Source organism: Acanthopagrus latus, chromosome 15, assembly GCF_904848185.1.
Source record: "Acanthopagrus latus isolate v.2019 chromosome 15, fAcaLat1.1, whole genome shotgun sequence".
Taxonomy (NCBI): Eukaryota; Metazoa; Chordata; class Actinopteri; order Spariformes; family Sparidae; genus Acanthopagrus; species Acanthopagrus latus.
The window spans coordinates 17,129,890-17,143,596 of record NC_051053.1 but is presented as its reverse complement, the minus strand read 5'-3'; the positions used below and the strand labels follow the sequence as shown (position 1 = coordinate 17,143,596).

Here is a 13,707-nt window from a genome sequence, read left to right as displayed (position 1 = left end):
AGGATACCAGAGGATCTCCGTCTTGATTGGATGAACTGGGCAGGGATACCAGAAAATGTCTTTTGGGCTACTGGGTTTTGAGCCAAATCCTCTATTACAGCGATAACTGTTGGTGGAATACTGGACTATTTAATACTAATTTCAATTTTCTGATAAATATCAGTTGTATTTATTTATTTTTTCTCTCCTGGGAACAAGTTAAAGATAAAACACCAGTCAAATTTGCATAAATAATACTTTGAGATAAATGATTGTTTTAAAATGCGTGACATTTAAATCTAATTTCATCGGTTCTGAATGTTTAAGAAGTTAAAATGTAATTCTTATTATGTGTGAGAGTTCATGACCTTTACGAGTTTTGCACTTCCGGGTAGACAGGAGCGTGAGGAAGAAGGAGCTGAGAGTCAATGGAGCAGCTAACAGAGGAATGGTGTGTCTTCACTGTCGTGTTTTATAAGTAACAGACTGTGAACTGTTGTCGGACGACGTGCTGTGAGTGTGCGACTTCGACTCTCCATCGCAGTCGCAGTGTTTGGGTGTTTCTGGACAAGAAGCAAGTTCGGCTAAGCTAGCTGGCAGGAGCTAGGCTAGCGACACGGTCATTGCCGAGAGGAGGCCTGCGCTGACGGGAGGAGCGGTGCCGGGCCGCCACGGAGAGTGTCGCCGACGGAGGGCGCTTCGCTGCTACCGAGGGAGACGGAGGTTCCTGGCTGTGAGGTTGCCGCCGCGACAACGTAGCGACTCATCAGCTGGGCCTGGTCCTGTTGACTTCGCCGACACACTGAGGTACTGTTATTAAAAGGTTTCCATCATGAGCTCCAACTAAAGCGTGTCAGCGAAACTAAGTCAGACAGTTTGAGACTCAGGGAAAAACTATCAGTACCCGATATTGATATTGATATAGATATAGATATTGAAGAAGGGTTAAGGCTTCAGCTTACAGCATGAGGTGCTTAATACAGGAGCCAGTTGTAAAAGGGTTAGATTAATAAGAAAATAATACTTACAGCAACTTATTAAGTCAACATTTTATTCTTGCAACTAGGCTGCATTTCCAGGCATATAAGTTTCTTGCCTCTTCACACTTAACGCTCACCTCATACTGCATGTCATGGTCCTGAGTAGATATCTCCAGCAGCCTTAACGTTTCACTCACAGATCCACTCTGAAAGCGGACAGAATGTGGAAAATAAAAACTCTGGACGGTAGAAAATCATACAACCTGTGGAAAAGATTTATCAGTTATTCATATTTCTAAGTATTTTCTGTTAATGTCAATACAAAAAATATAAAGTTTAAGCAGGATCTCATTTGTTTTACTGTAATCACGAGCATTGCTGCAGTAGTACTTCCGGCCAGCTTTACGGCCACTTGACGATGATGTTGGTCTGCCGTGGAGTGGCTTTGTTGCTACAGATACTTTTGAAGGGGAACCTGGAAGTCCAGTTTGAAGACATTAATGAGTATAAGGGATTATCACAGAAGCACTGGCACGATGCTCTTAAGTATATGCAGAATCAGCTTTTTTGTGCTTTTTTTTTCCTTTTCCTTTTACGTTTTTATGAGGGGCCAAGTGTGTTGTCTTGTTGCAATAGATAAGTCTTTGTTTTTTGACGTAGTGCTAATGCAAGTCCTGAACACAGCCTAACTAAAAGAGTATAAAGTGTTGACTTGTGGTTTCGGTTGTTAAATAACTCCAAAACAAACTCTTGGTAAATACTTTGTTACAGCCAAAAAAACATCAGGCCTGTAAACACTAGGTCAAGGGCAGCATCTGAGCGTTGCATTTTAAAAAACTTTACTTTCTTCCTCACTGTAGCTGAGCACAAAAGGTCTCGACTACTGATAATAGTGCCTTGATTACAAGAGAGAAGAACAAATTGCCAGGAGTTTCCCTCTGCTTGGCCTTTGACTTTAAAGACTCAAACTTGCAACCTCACTGCTACATTGGCTCGGCTCTGCTAACCTGCTGCCCGGTCCGTGTCAGGGCTCAGCTGTGATCTGCATTCAAGTATTGCTGGCTTTGGTTCCTCGGCCCAGAGTTCAAAGGGGAGAGCCATGAGGGGAGATGAAGGATGGAGGTGTAGAGGGGACTCACAGTGCGGGGGTCCTGAGGGCTGAATGAGGAGGGGGTGGATGAGGTTTTTGGGCATTTGCAAAAGTTCAATAGCATTTTCACGCCACTCAAACTGCAGCCCTGACGTTCAATAGCTTAGGTCAGGTCAGACCCCTCACTGCTCTGTGCCGCTCTCACTGGTGATTTAGATGTACATGATGTTCTCTGGCATGCACACAAACAGGTTTTCCTCTGTTTACATGAACAGTTTCCAAGCACTGAAGTATATAGCTACATCTTAGCTGATGATTACACAACACATGCTCTGCCATCTCAGAATACATTACACACTTGTATAAACAATTCTTCTTTACGTGAACTGTATATAATCTGTATTTCCTCTTAAATGATATTTTGTTTTTTCAAGTCTTGCACAGATAAAAACATAAAACTGGCAAAATTGTACATTTCTCATAGTCAAGAGATCCCGTGAAAAGACCAATTCCAAAAATGAAGTATTTCCCAGCAAATTCTATCAAACACATGTTGATGGGTCCACTTTAATGCTGGGTGCCATGTTTCCTCATTACCATGAAAACACACAGTTTAATAGGTAGAAGCGGTTAGTAGCGGTAACTGGAAAGTATGCTGTTGGTTTTCACTTTTCAGAGGATTTGTTGATGAGAGAAATAGGTTAAGGTTAAGTTTTTGTTTTGTGTTTTAGCCAAGTAACTCACTGCATTTACATGACATTCAAGAAAACCAGACTGGATTGGATTTGTGCAAAATGTACAAAGATGTAGCTTTGTCTTGCTCTTCGTATGCCATCTTCTCGAATGCCGAGGCAAAGTTTGTTGTTGCTGGTGATGTTAAGAGGTCAGCCGGAGGTGCCTCTATCACCACTAGTAGAAATGGGTACAGCGCCACCTATCGTACTGGGGTATGACATGCTTCAGCTAATAATTCGATTTTCTCACTGGCATGTATACTCGGACAATTGCAGTTGTCTGATTGGGTGGCATAGACGAGCTATGGCTGTAATCCGAATAAGCTGTGCATGTAAACGTACTGACTGAGGAATAAGGCTCTAACCCCAAGACTGTTGAGAGCTTTCTTTTATTGAAACTTACTTTCAATGTATTATGATCCTTCTCTTTTAAACAAACTTAACACAATAGCTACTTGTTTACAGGTGTCTCTGTAGCTAACTAGATAGCGAGGTTAGTTTACATTATTATTGCTAATTTGAGCATGGCAGTCCCACAGTTTGACATATTTCACCATTGCTGCCACTCCTCTAATATGCAGTACCAGGGCCTCTTGCAGCAGTGAGTAATTGATAGCGTGAAGTTGGGAATGAATTGTACCAGGTTTGCCAAGTAATGCAAGAGGAATCCCCACAGCTGAAGATGGCTGAATTGGAATTGTCTGGTCAAATCTTTCTACGTGAACGCTATCAAAGACAGATGACATATGAGGGTCTTGAAGGGTTGTTCCCTTCTATAGAAGGAGATTTCAACTCGGTATCTCTGTTCTGAGCAGGGGTAATAATCTGACATGTGATTGAGCCTGTGGCTATGTATACATAAGGAGATTACCTCATTAAAACTTAAAACCATCAGATGAATAACTTTTCTGATTTCGTGAAGTCGTCCACATTCTGTATGGTACTCTGTCGCACACGCATTTAGCACAAAGTACTGTGAGGTTGAGCATGTGCGTTGCTGCATGTACGTAATGGGGGGGGACCATCAGTTCCCTGCAGAAATGCCATGCGATGATGGTAATGGTAAGAGCAGAGAGTAATGAAGGAATTGATCTCCACTCAGCAGTAAGCGCTTGACATTTCATCCAAAGCCTTGAGCACCTAACCTCCCCCTTCCACACCCCCACGCTCCTCCCCTTCGCTTAACTACCTCTCTTCCCTCCTCTCCCTTTCTTCCTTTGACCCGTTAACACTTAAGTTCACTCCACTTTTCCTCCACGCAGTCAACTCTTTCCACACTTTGGCTCGCTGTCGTCTCGAACTTTAATCGCTTTCGCTCTCCATCGGCCTTTATTGTGATAATTTCTTTCTCTCCTGCTCTCTCTCAACCTGTTCCACTTTGAAGCATGCTCCCTTCTTTCTCTCTCTCCATCTTTCTCTATTTCTCATTCGGTTACACAAGTGCACACACACATACGCCTGAACACAGACACAAACACACACACACACACACACACACACACACACACACACACACACACCCCAAGCCACTGGTCCCATGGGTCAGCCCATATTAGCTTACTTGTTAATACTTGGACAGCTCGGGATCAATACTTAATCAACAAGTAATGGGATTTCACAGTCATCCCATATGATCTTTCAATAAAGACTTGAATCTGTCTCGCCCAGACTTCCCCACCACGCCTCCCCTCCCCTTCTGGGGCATCGCCATGGACGGGGGAGGGTGAGAATGTGAGAGTGAGAGAGTCGGCGCTGTCTTGTTCTCACCAGGCAGGTGAAGGAGGAGGTGGAGGCAAACTGCACACTGCAGGTGTCTCAAAATAAGTGGATGTTTGCTTGTTTCTTTGCCTAAAAACACTAATTTGGCCAATTTATCAAGCGTAGTAAAATATTGGTATATTGATTTTACCTGTTACAGTAATTATATGGATCATGTAGTCCTACTTAAGAGCCTGGCTGTTGCATTTTGAACATGATCAAGTTGTGCCAGGGCAGTTTGGTTGAGACAAGTTAAAGGAAATTGCAGAAATCAAGGAGGGAAAATATGTATGCATGAATGATGTGTTCAAAGTCAGAGGCTGATGGGGAAACCAGTGTTTCCCATTTGAAATGATTAGGATTTAACCAGTTAATGGACATGGTGTTGGAACCTCAAGTCCAGGATCAAGTGTAATGCCAGATCCATAGAGTGTGGTTTGAAAAGGGGGGCAAATGTATCAGTATGCTGGAGAATGTATTTTTCAGAATTTTTACCAGAGCTTACAATTCATTTGGTGGTTAAATGCAACAACAAACACTTGAATCATCTGACAACGCTGTGAATGCCAAAACACATTTGGCTGTAGAAAAGCACATTTACACATTTTTGGAAAACACAGTTAATTGCTTTCTTGATAATTAGATGAAATAATCGAATCCAGCGCTTGATGTAAATATCTCAGTTTAGCATTAATCCTGGGAAAAGGTTGGAGCGACTTACCTGTTTCAGTCCATAAGTAAATTCAGCCCCCCTAAAGCTCACTACTTAATTAATAAATTGTAGCTCATTTATTTAGTATGTACACAAAAAGAAAAGTCCAGGAGTTGCATTCTGTATTTTGTATGTCTTTACATTTCAAACTGCTTGAATTTGCTTTTGCACTAAGCAACTGTAAAACATTAAATGTACAGTGATCAAATGCTGTTTCACTTTTAAGAATGAATAGAAAAGAGAGAGAGTTGGGCAGATGATTCCAATACTGAATACAATTACAGACACTCCTTTTTTGTTGTTGGTTGGACATAAGTGGATTTATATTCACTGGTTGACATATAGTATTGTCTTGTGATTTTTTTTGTGTATTACAGAAATTAATTCTCATTTTGTGTGTTTTGGTGCCCAACTCAGAGTGGAGCACAACTGTTGGAAATACAAATCCTAGGTCTGTAGATATGTGTAAGTGCTATCTACAAAGCCAGTATTTCAAGGTTTAAAAAAGAACTTACATAATGCCTGCCTCCCTTGCTTTTTGATTGCTGTTACAAGTTTAAGACCGTATGTCTGTCTGCTTCCATGGAGAGGATAGCTTACCACAGGCCTTTGAAAATCAACACCTAGAACAAGTGTAGCCTAAGGTATTTTGGAAAGTTCCTGCTGTCTTGGAGAAAAGTCCAAAAACCATACTTGGCAGAATCTGAACCACAACGTGGCACCTAAACTCTCCACTGAAACCCAGACTAACAAAACAGTAGTTCACAAAGGATCGAATAAAAATAGTCTCAGACACGTTCTGGTCACATTGGCTCTCTTCTGAAGAACAATAAGAAAGTCAAGTGAAGTTAAACTTCTTAGAGGCAGGTGGCAAAAACTAAGGCATAACCTCAACTCAGTTCCAGTTACTTATCTCTCTTGTTTTGTACTTAGATCTAAGTGGGGATACACATTTTTGCATGTACCTGACTCTGTGGGTGGCAACTTCAGCCAAGTCATTTGGTCAGGCTGTCTACAAGTTTGGTCCAGATTGAAACATATCAACAAATATAGAATAGATTGCTATGAAACTTTCACCATTACAAAAATAATATTATAACACAATAACTTTACTTCATTGCCTTTGGGTACAACTCAACACTGCTGTCAGCGGTGAATCTGAACTGAATGTGATTCACTGCTGTTCATGTTACACTCAGATAAAATTGTTTGCTGTGTATAGGTTTATTTATTGGATTTTGTTCATTCAGTTATGATGTGATATTCGATTTGGTTGGTTGGTTTGGTTTGTTGGTTAACACTGTTCTTTTAGCAATTCCAGGTCAAAACAAATTACAGGTGACTTCATTCTTACATGACTCTCCTGTAAGACCTCTCAACCTCTGGCATCTGACCTCTCCTCTTCTGCTTGCAATCATTTAGGACAATCAAGGAACGTTTTCCGACGTGGCTTCTCACTGCAGGTTGCTCTCACATAAGCGCGTCAGCTAAATGCAAAAGAGTAAAATGCAAATGCACTGTACAAAAAAGCTGTGTTGCTGTATTAAGTTGAGCAGCATCCGACATGGGTGCAGTGTGATAAATCCCAGCAGAGTCGCATGCTAAACAGCTTCAACCTGGCTGCAGCCAGCCAGCTCCCTGTAAACAGGCTTTGTGTCACCATTGTCATATCTCAGCGACATTAATATACATGAGAGTCTGAGGCCTTTAAGACGCTTCAGAGACAGAGAGCGAGCTGGCAGCCTCCCTCTCCTCTTTGTTACTATCTCTCTTTCCCTATCCCTCCTCTCCCCCTCCCTTCTTTTTCTTCCCCCCATGTTCTCTCTCGCTCTCTTTCTTTGGCACTTTTAACTCGGCTCTTCTTACTATCTCACTCTTTCTTTGTACTTCCTCACAATTTTTTTTCTTCTTCCTGTTCTTTTCTAACTCTCTTCTCTCTCCTTTTTTCTTTTTCTTCCCCCCCCCCCAGTCTCTTTCCTTGCTTTACCGTTTTACCTGACAATATGTCCTTCCAACTACATCAATTCAATCAGTTTCCTTTTTTTTCCCCAGTCACTACTCTGCTCTATCAAGTTCTCACTCACACTTTCTTCCTTTTTTGCTGAATACAAATGTGCAGACTTCCCAACACTTGTATACACTGTAAAGGGTTTTTCAAATGCACAACTCCACATAGGGAGCCTCAAACTCATTTTTTGTGTACTTCAGTAGTGTGGACTTTGATTACACCTAATTCAGAGCAATATGGATTTGACAAGGTATTAGGGTTTGACATGAATGACATTGATATTATTTTTAGTTGTAACATAAGTAGTTTTATTAGCAGGTATGTTGACTTTTTATAACTTGGTCTTGAGTCTGATTTGGCTCTTGATCCTGATGACTTCAAGACAATGTCAGAAAGGACTTGCAGTTCAACTTTGACTACATATCTACATGACTTTAAGGCGCTACTTGAGACTTGGTTAAGATGGTTTAAAAGTAACATTATGTAACTGTTTCACCTTAAAAGAACAGCTTGAAATCATTTTGAAGGTACAGTGACTCTTCATAGGGTGGATGACACCTCTCTCTCAGCTAGGAGGACACAGTGCGTAAAAGCTTTACAGCAGTAAATCACACGCATCACACCTATCACTGATTTCACTGGATCATGTTTGACTGAGCAAGTGTTTTTTCCTGGTTTTGCCTCTTAATTCATCAGGCTGCTCTGCCAAAACTCTCTGTGATTTATGTAAGAATAAATCTCAGCCTGGCTTCCAGTAGCACAAAAAATGAATTTCTACATTATGTGGCTTTAACTTTGGATTTCCTTGCCAGTAATTGAGGCCTATTTGTGACTGGAAAAACAGTGACTTTGTCACACCTTTTGAGTAACAGTAGACATAATACTAGCAGTCTAGAAAGCCTGTCAAATATATTTCTTATTTTTACACTTATTTATAAAGTGAGGCTTGGTGTTATGCGGTGAACTCCAGTTGAAACCATTAAGAACTCTGAGATGGATCTCAGGTCGGGATCTCGGCACCGGTCATATACGTCCGATCTAAAGTCCCGTCTCGTGCTGCACATTATCCCATCTTAGAACCCTCTCAGTCCTCACATATGACACAGTTAAGTCTGTAAGTCCAATCTGCAAGTCCACAGGGTGGATGTTTAGAGTAATCCCTCTACTCTCCCTGTTCTCCCCTCTCCTTCCTTTCCTCTCTTCTCGTCTCCCCTTCACTCCTCTTTTCCTCTGTTGTCAGCCCTTTCTTAGTTCCACATGTTTTTCAATCTTCCACTCTCCCTGCATATCCTGGTGTTATTTTTCCATACTCTTTCTTAGAATACACCTTTATTTCCCCCATATTTTATTTCTGTTGTCATTCCCTTTCTGCTGTTGTCTTCACCAACTTCTGTAGGCTTTTTGTTTTCCCCATTTTCCCTCACAGCAAAGCTCTGATCCATCATGTACTGTCTCTCCTTTTACTCATGTCCATTGTTTCTTCTCCATGCACTATCATACCGTTTTCCTACAACTCATCATCCTGAAATGTCTTCAAGCCTGTTAACTGTGCTTTTTTTTGTCCCGCATATTTATACGTATGCAGCACCTATTTGTGTATTATGTGTGCACAGCGAACACAGACGGAGAATACATTTTCCACCGTGGACGCCCACTGTGGCTCGCTTGTGTTGATGCATAAATGCATAAATGTATGTGTGGCTGCATTTGTTTACAATGTCTCCTACCAGTACGCTACTGTATGTTACATAACTCTGAATGATGTCGGAGGGAGATGCTCTCTATCACTTCATCTGCTGCTCTCTGTCTCTCCCTCTCTCACCCGCCCCCTCACCCTCACCCTGTCAGAGAGAGTGATTTATACAGGGTGTGTTTCCCTCTCCTTATCTCCTCTCGCTCTCTCTCTCTTGCTCTCTCTCTCTCTCTCTCTCTCTCTCTCTCTCTCTCTCTCTCTCTCTCTCTCTCCCTCCTGCCTTCTTTCTGCCAGTTGCCTGTTGACACTGTGGTTGCCAGCAGTTTTGTGTGTGTGTGTCTGTGCGCGCATTGACTCAGGAAGTGTGTGGAGGCATATAGGAAGCACAGCCAGGTGCAGGAGTGGTGGACATGAGCTGCTGTTGTGCCAGCGGTTTCCTCCTCTCGCTCCTCTGATTAAAACAACTTTGTGTGTCAGTGCGTAAAACATGTGTGGCGTGTGGTACCGTCTCTGTCACTGTTCTGGCACGGACACACACTCGCATAGAAACACGCACCACTGTTTCCGCTTGGATGTGGTTAGAGATTTGCATACACTGAACCCCAAATGTGGTCTTTTCGCATTGTCCATAGTTTCTGGCCATTAACCCACTTAATTCCAATTTTTTCCCCCAGACATTTAAATAAGATAAGGAAAGAAAACAGATAAGTTGTAAACAAGTGAACAATTGCTCTGTCTCTTCTTACTCTCTCGCCTCTCTTTATTGTTGTCACCTGTACCCAGTTACCTGCAATTAACTTGGGGGGAACAATGTCATTAAAACTGTTTGGGAAGATGGCCAAAACTACCTGACACTAAACACTGCACTACGCTGAGACAAAGTGTTGCCCCAGCTTCTCTTTATCTTATCTGCCCCCTATCTATGCCAGGGGCCATATTCACAGAGGACTTTATCTTGCCACTTGGAATCCTCTCTAATAAAGCTCTCTCTTATTAAGAGCTATTGACAAAGAGAGCCACTGAAGAGAAGAGAAACTTTGTGTAAGGAACAAAGAGAACTCTAAGATAAGAGAGTGGAGGTGGTTGACCTTGTCGCTGTACATGACATGACATGACATCATGTTTTATGAGTGAGCTACCTTAATACACAGGAGTATGTATGAAAAGTATGAAAAATGTACACTTAGCTGCATAAATATAGCAAACTAGCTTCCATTTGCAAGTTAGCTGAGTTATAGGGGTAAGCTAAGTGGCCGTACCTATAATAATGGCTGAGCCAGCCCAACTGGATCTCGACAGCCCTCCAGTGAATCACAAAGGTGAGACTGACAGATGCCAGTTTGAAAACAAGGGATAAATAACAGAGGCAATTTACAGAGGCTTTGATCAGCACTATGACTCGTAGACATGATGATACAGCAAGTGGAAATAGAAGAGGCATTAAGCAGCAGAGGGCCAACAGACAGGACAACAGTGGTTGGTAAAAATGGTGTTGAAATAGTTCCCCATCTTACTCTTACACTTATTTACACCAAACAAGGTGGATTGTGGGAAGACAACCAAGACCAGGAGCTGCTTTTAGCCGGTTGCATGTTTTATGAATGCCTTGCACATTTCTGCTGTCCATCTGAGGTGCATCTGATGGAGCATATATTCAAATTTTATTAGCTGATAATTCCAGACAAATGCATGTTTATCGAAGACGCCGCTCCCGCCAGTAATTGTAAGTCCCTCTCCCTCATGTCCCAAATATCATGTTGCCTCTGCTGGCAAAGAACCGGTGCTGCAAGAACAAAAGTTAGGAGCAGAATCAGTTAGATGACTGCATGCGGTTATTTTCTAATGCATGCACTGCTCTGCCACTTTTCCACAACAACGGATGCTCATGATATTCCGCCCCTTTCTCCATAAAGATTGTTAAACATTAATTTATTTTTGTTTTTCTTATTTTACCTCACTCTCTCTTTCTCCTTGTCCTCCCTCCAATGCATGATCCACACGGTGTTGTCTCAGACTTAACTCTCGTCAAGCCTGTTGTGACAGACTGCACTTAGTAATATAGACCCATAATTGCACGAGTAGTTATATATAATTTGTAGAGCCACTTGATCGCCCTCCCTCGCTTCACCTCCTTCCCCAACCACTCGCTTCCTCCATCCTTCCTGCCCTGCTGATGTCTACTGTTGCTTTAAAGCAAGCTGCATATGCAGAGGTTACAGTGAGGGCAGTTGGATGCATGTTCCTGTATGCATGATTGATGCGTGTGAAGTGTTGACACGTGGCCACGCTGCATACTTTGACATCTGTAGTCGAAAATGGCTGTCAACTGCCGTTCAACTATGACGATCACATTTAAACGTTTGTTTGGAAGCAGTGTGTAGTCTTACATTCTCAGCGTCAGCTACAAAACTTTGCTGATTAGGCTGTTATAAAATAATGGCATCAAAGTAGGAAGATAAGAAATACAAGAGTGAGTATTAAAAGTGTGAAACAATACAATTCTGTGAAACAAATCAAACAGGTGTAAAATAAAACTAGAATGCACATAATAATAGTTTGTTTAATTAGCATTTATTTCTGAAAGAGTAATACAGGTATCATAGACTCGAGTGTCACAGCACTACAAACACACATTAGTATTCATACACAGCACTCCAACATTGCTCTCCATTGCAACAAAGTAGTTTTCCCTCGGCCTTCAATTCAGTTTGAGAATATCAAAATGAATGAACATAATTACTTTATGACAGGAAACAGCTGAGGAGTTGCACAGAATTTATTGCTGTTTCCTCCACTTTCTCTGTGTAGTTCCTGGAGTCCTTCACTCCAATACGTGTGTTTTCCACCATATAATAATCACCCCAGATGTTGCAGAAAATGTTGTTTTTGGTTTGTTCGTGAAAGCTTAAAGCATTTTTAAGCAGCTGAAGACTGATTTCCATGCTTTCTTCTTTTTCTTCTTCTTTTTCTTTCCATTCTCTTGAGTTGGTATTATGACAGTGTTTGTTGAAAGAAAACTACAGATCACTTTCTTAGCAATGAAAAGAAAGAGTCTTTATTTACATTTTGTGTGTGCGAGTGAGACAAAAAATGCTGAAATTTGCCCTCTTGGAGGCCCTAAAGTAAACAACGGGTAAATAGATGAAAACATACTGCAGCGTCTTCAACATTCCTCAAGATGGTTAAATCCATTACAGTTCCTTGTGTATTTTAGTACAGTGGTATAGAAGTTATATGTTAAATCTGGACCAAAATAAAACTAGTTTAACCCCTAACTAATCTTTGGAACTGTTTCAGCATTAATGCATTATGATTTATACTGTATATACAGATGCATGGATGCAACATGTGCAGGCAAGTCTACTAAAGGCTGCTAGAGACGATTATTATGCCCAAAATCAGAAGAAGAACAGGCAGATACATTTTCAGCATGGCAGTACACCAAAAAATAGGCCATGCAGTAATACCTGGGTCTTCAACAGTTGGGCGACTACTCTGAGGGGTTTCAAGGCGTTACAGTGGTGCTGCCAAATTATTGTCTGATAATATTTGAATTTATATGTCTTCAATGTGCTGGAAAATATTCATTAACATCCATGATTTTCTCTAGTAAGCAGGTTAAAGCCGTGGTAACTGAATCGACTTATGGTCTGGTAGCAGTCGTCATCAGTTTATGATCCCCGGCCCTAACCCTTCACTCCTCTCTCAGTCTCTGTTTGTATCATTGTCCTGTATCAGTGCAGTGTGTTTCTCCGTGTGCTTCTACCATCTGTTATAATCAGCCATGAATATTGTAGGGGCCCCGACACTTTAAATGGCTTATATACCCTATGGATGTTGACATGCATGGGAGAAGTCATGTGTGCCAGAGATGCACTCTGTGTGCGTTTACAGTTGGCCCATTGATTTATAATTAAAGCCGGGGTTACTGCTCCAGCACACACACAGCTGGTTGGCTCTCTGGGGTCACAGCAATATGTGTGTTTGTGCACGGCGTGTGTGTGTGTGCGGGTGTCTCTGTGCAGAAAGTTATTTCAGTGTCCGAGAAGGGTGCACCGTGCATAAGTTGAAATGTAATGTACGTAATATTGTGTAGGTGGGGAAGTGTGTGTGTGTGTGTATGTGTGCGTGTGCATATATGAGACTATTTAATTTGCCTGCTCTCAGGAACCGAGCATATGTTCCTTTTCAAATAGATTTTCTTTGAGTGTTTGTGTGCATTCGTGAGTGCGTATGTAGAGCGTAACCATGGTAACATATTTAAAGGATTCCTGCAGACCACAGACACTTCATCAAATTTATTGATTATATTGTCCATGTGAATTAGATGGACACAGTCACACATGTCCTCCAATCAGCTGCTAACACCTGGAGGCTGCACTCCTGCAACCGGTTGTCTCTGCAAATACAACACGCAGCAAAGTATGCGATGCATAGATGTCTCTTTCAAAATGAATAGATTTAATCATTTCTTTTATATGAAAAACTCATATTGCCAAATAAGAATGAATGTTAGCAAACTTCTCAAGGCCGTGTAGTACAATTAATCTTTCATCTCAACTCCTTCAGACTGATAACACATTATGTTGTTTTATTGGAAAGATCATTTTCAGATGTTTTGTCCTCACAACCCTCTCACCACTGTTATATTGATGCTGAGGATGAAAACAAGCTTCATGTTCAAGTTCCACAGAAACTTCGGGATGAGAGAAACGTTTTTTAGAAGTTGATAAGGCCCTGAAAGACACTTGGT

General features: G+C 41.5%; 1 long non-coding RNA gene across 4 annotated transcripts in view; it reads left to right on the top strand.

The window, feature by feature from the left end:
• The first annotated feature begins 343 nt into the window (after positions 1–343).
• The window catches only part of LOC119033852, a 115,649-nt gene continuing 102,285 nt past the window's right edge, over positions 344–13,707 (top strand). For 2 of the 4 annotated variants that reach the window (XR_005079391.1, XR_005079393.1), the window contains exon 1: positions 346–786. This is a non-coding gene — a long non-coding RNA (uncharacterized LOC119033852). Of the gene's footprint in view, positions 787–13,707 lie in introns of all 4 variants that reach the window. The other 2 variants (XR_005079394.1, XR_005079392.1) reach the window with 2 other exon arrangements.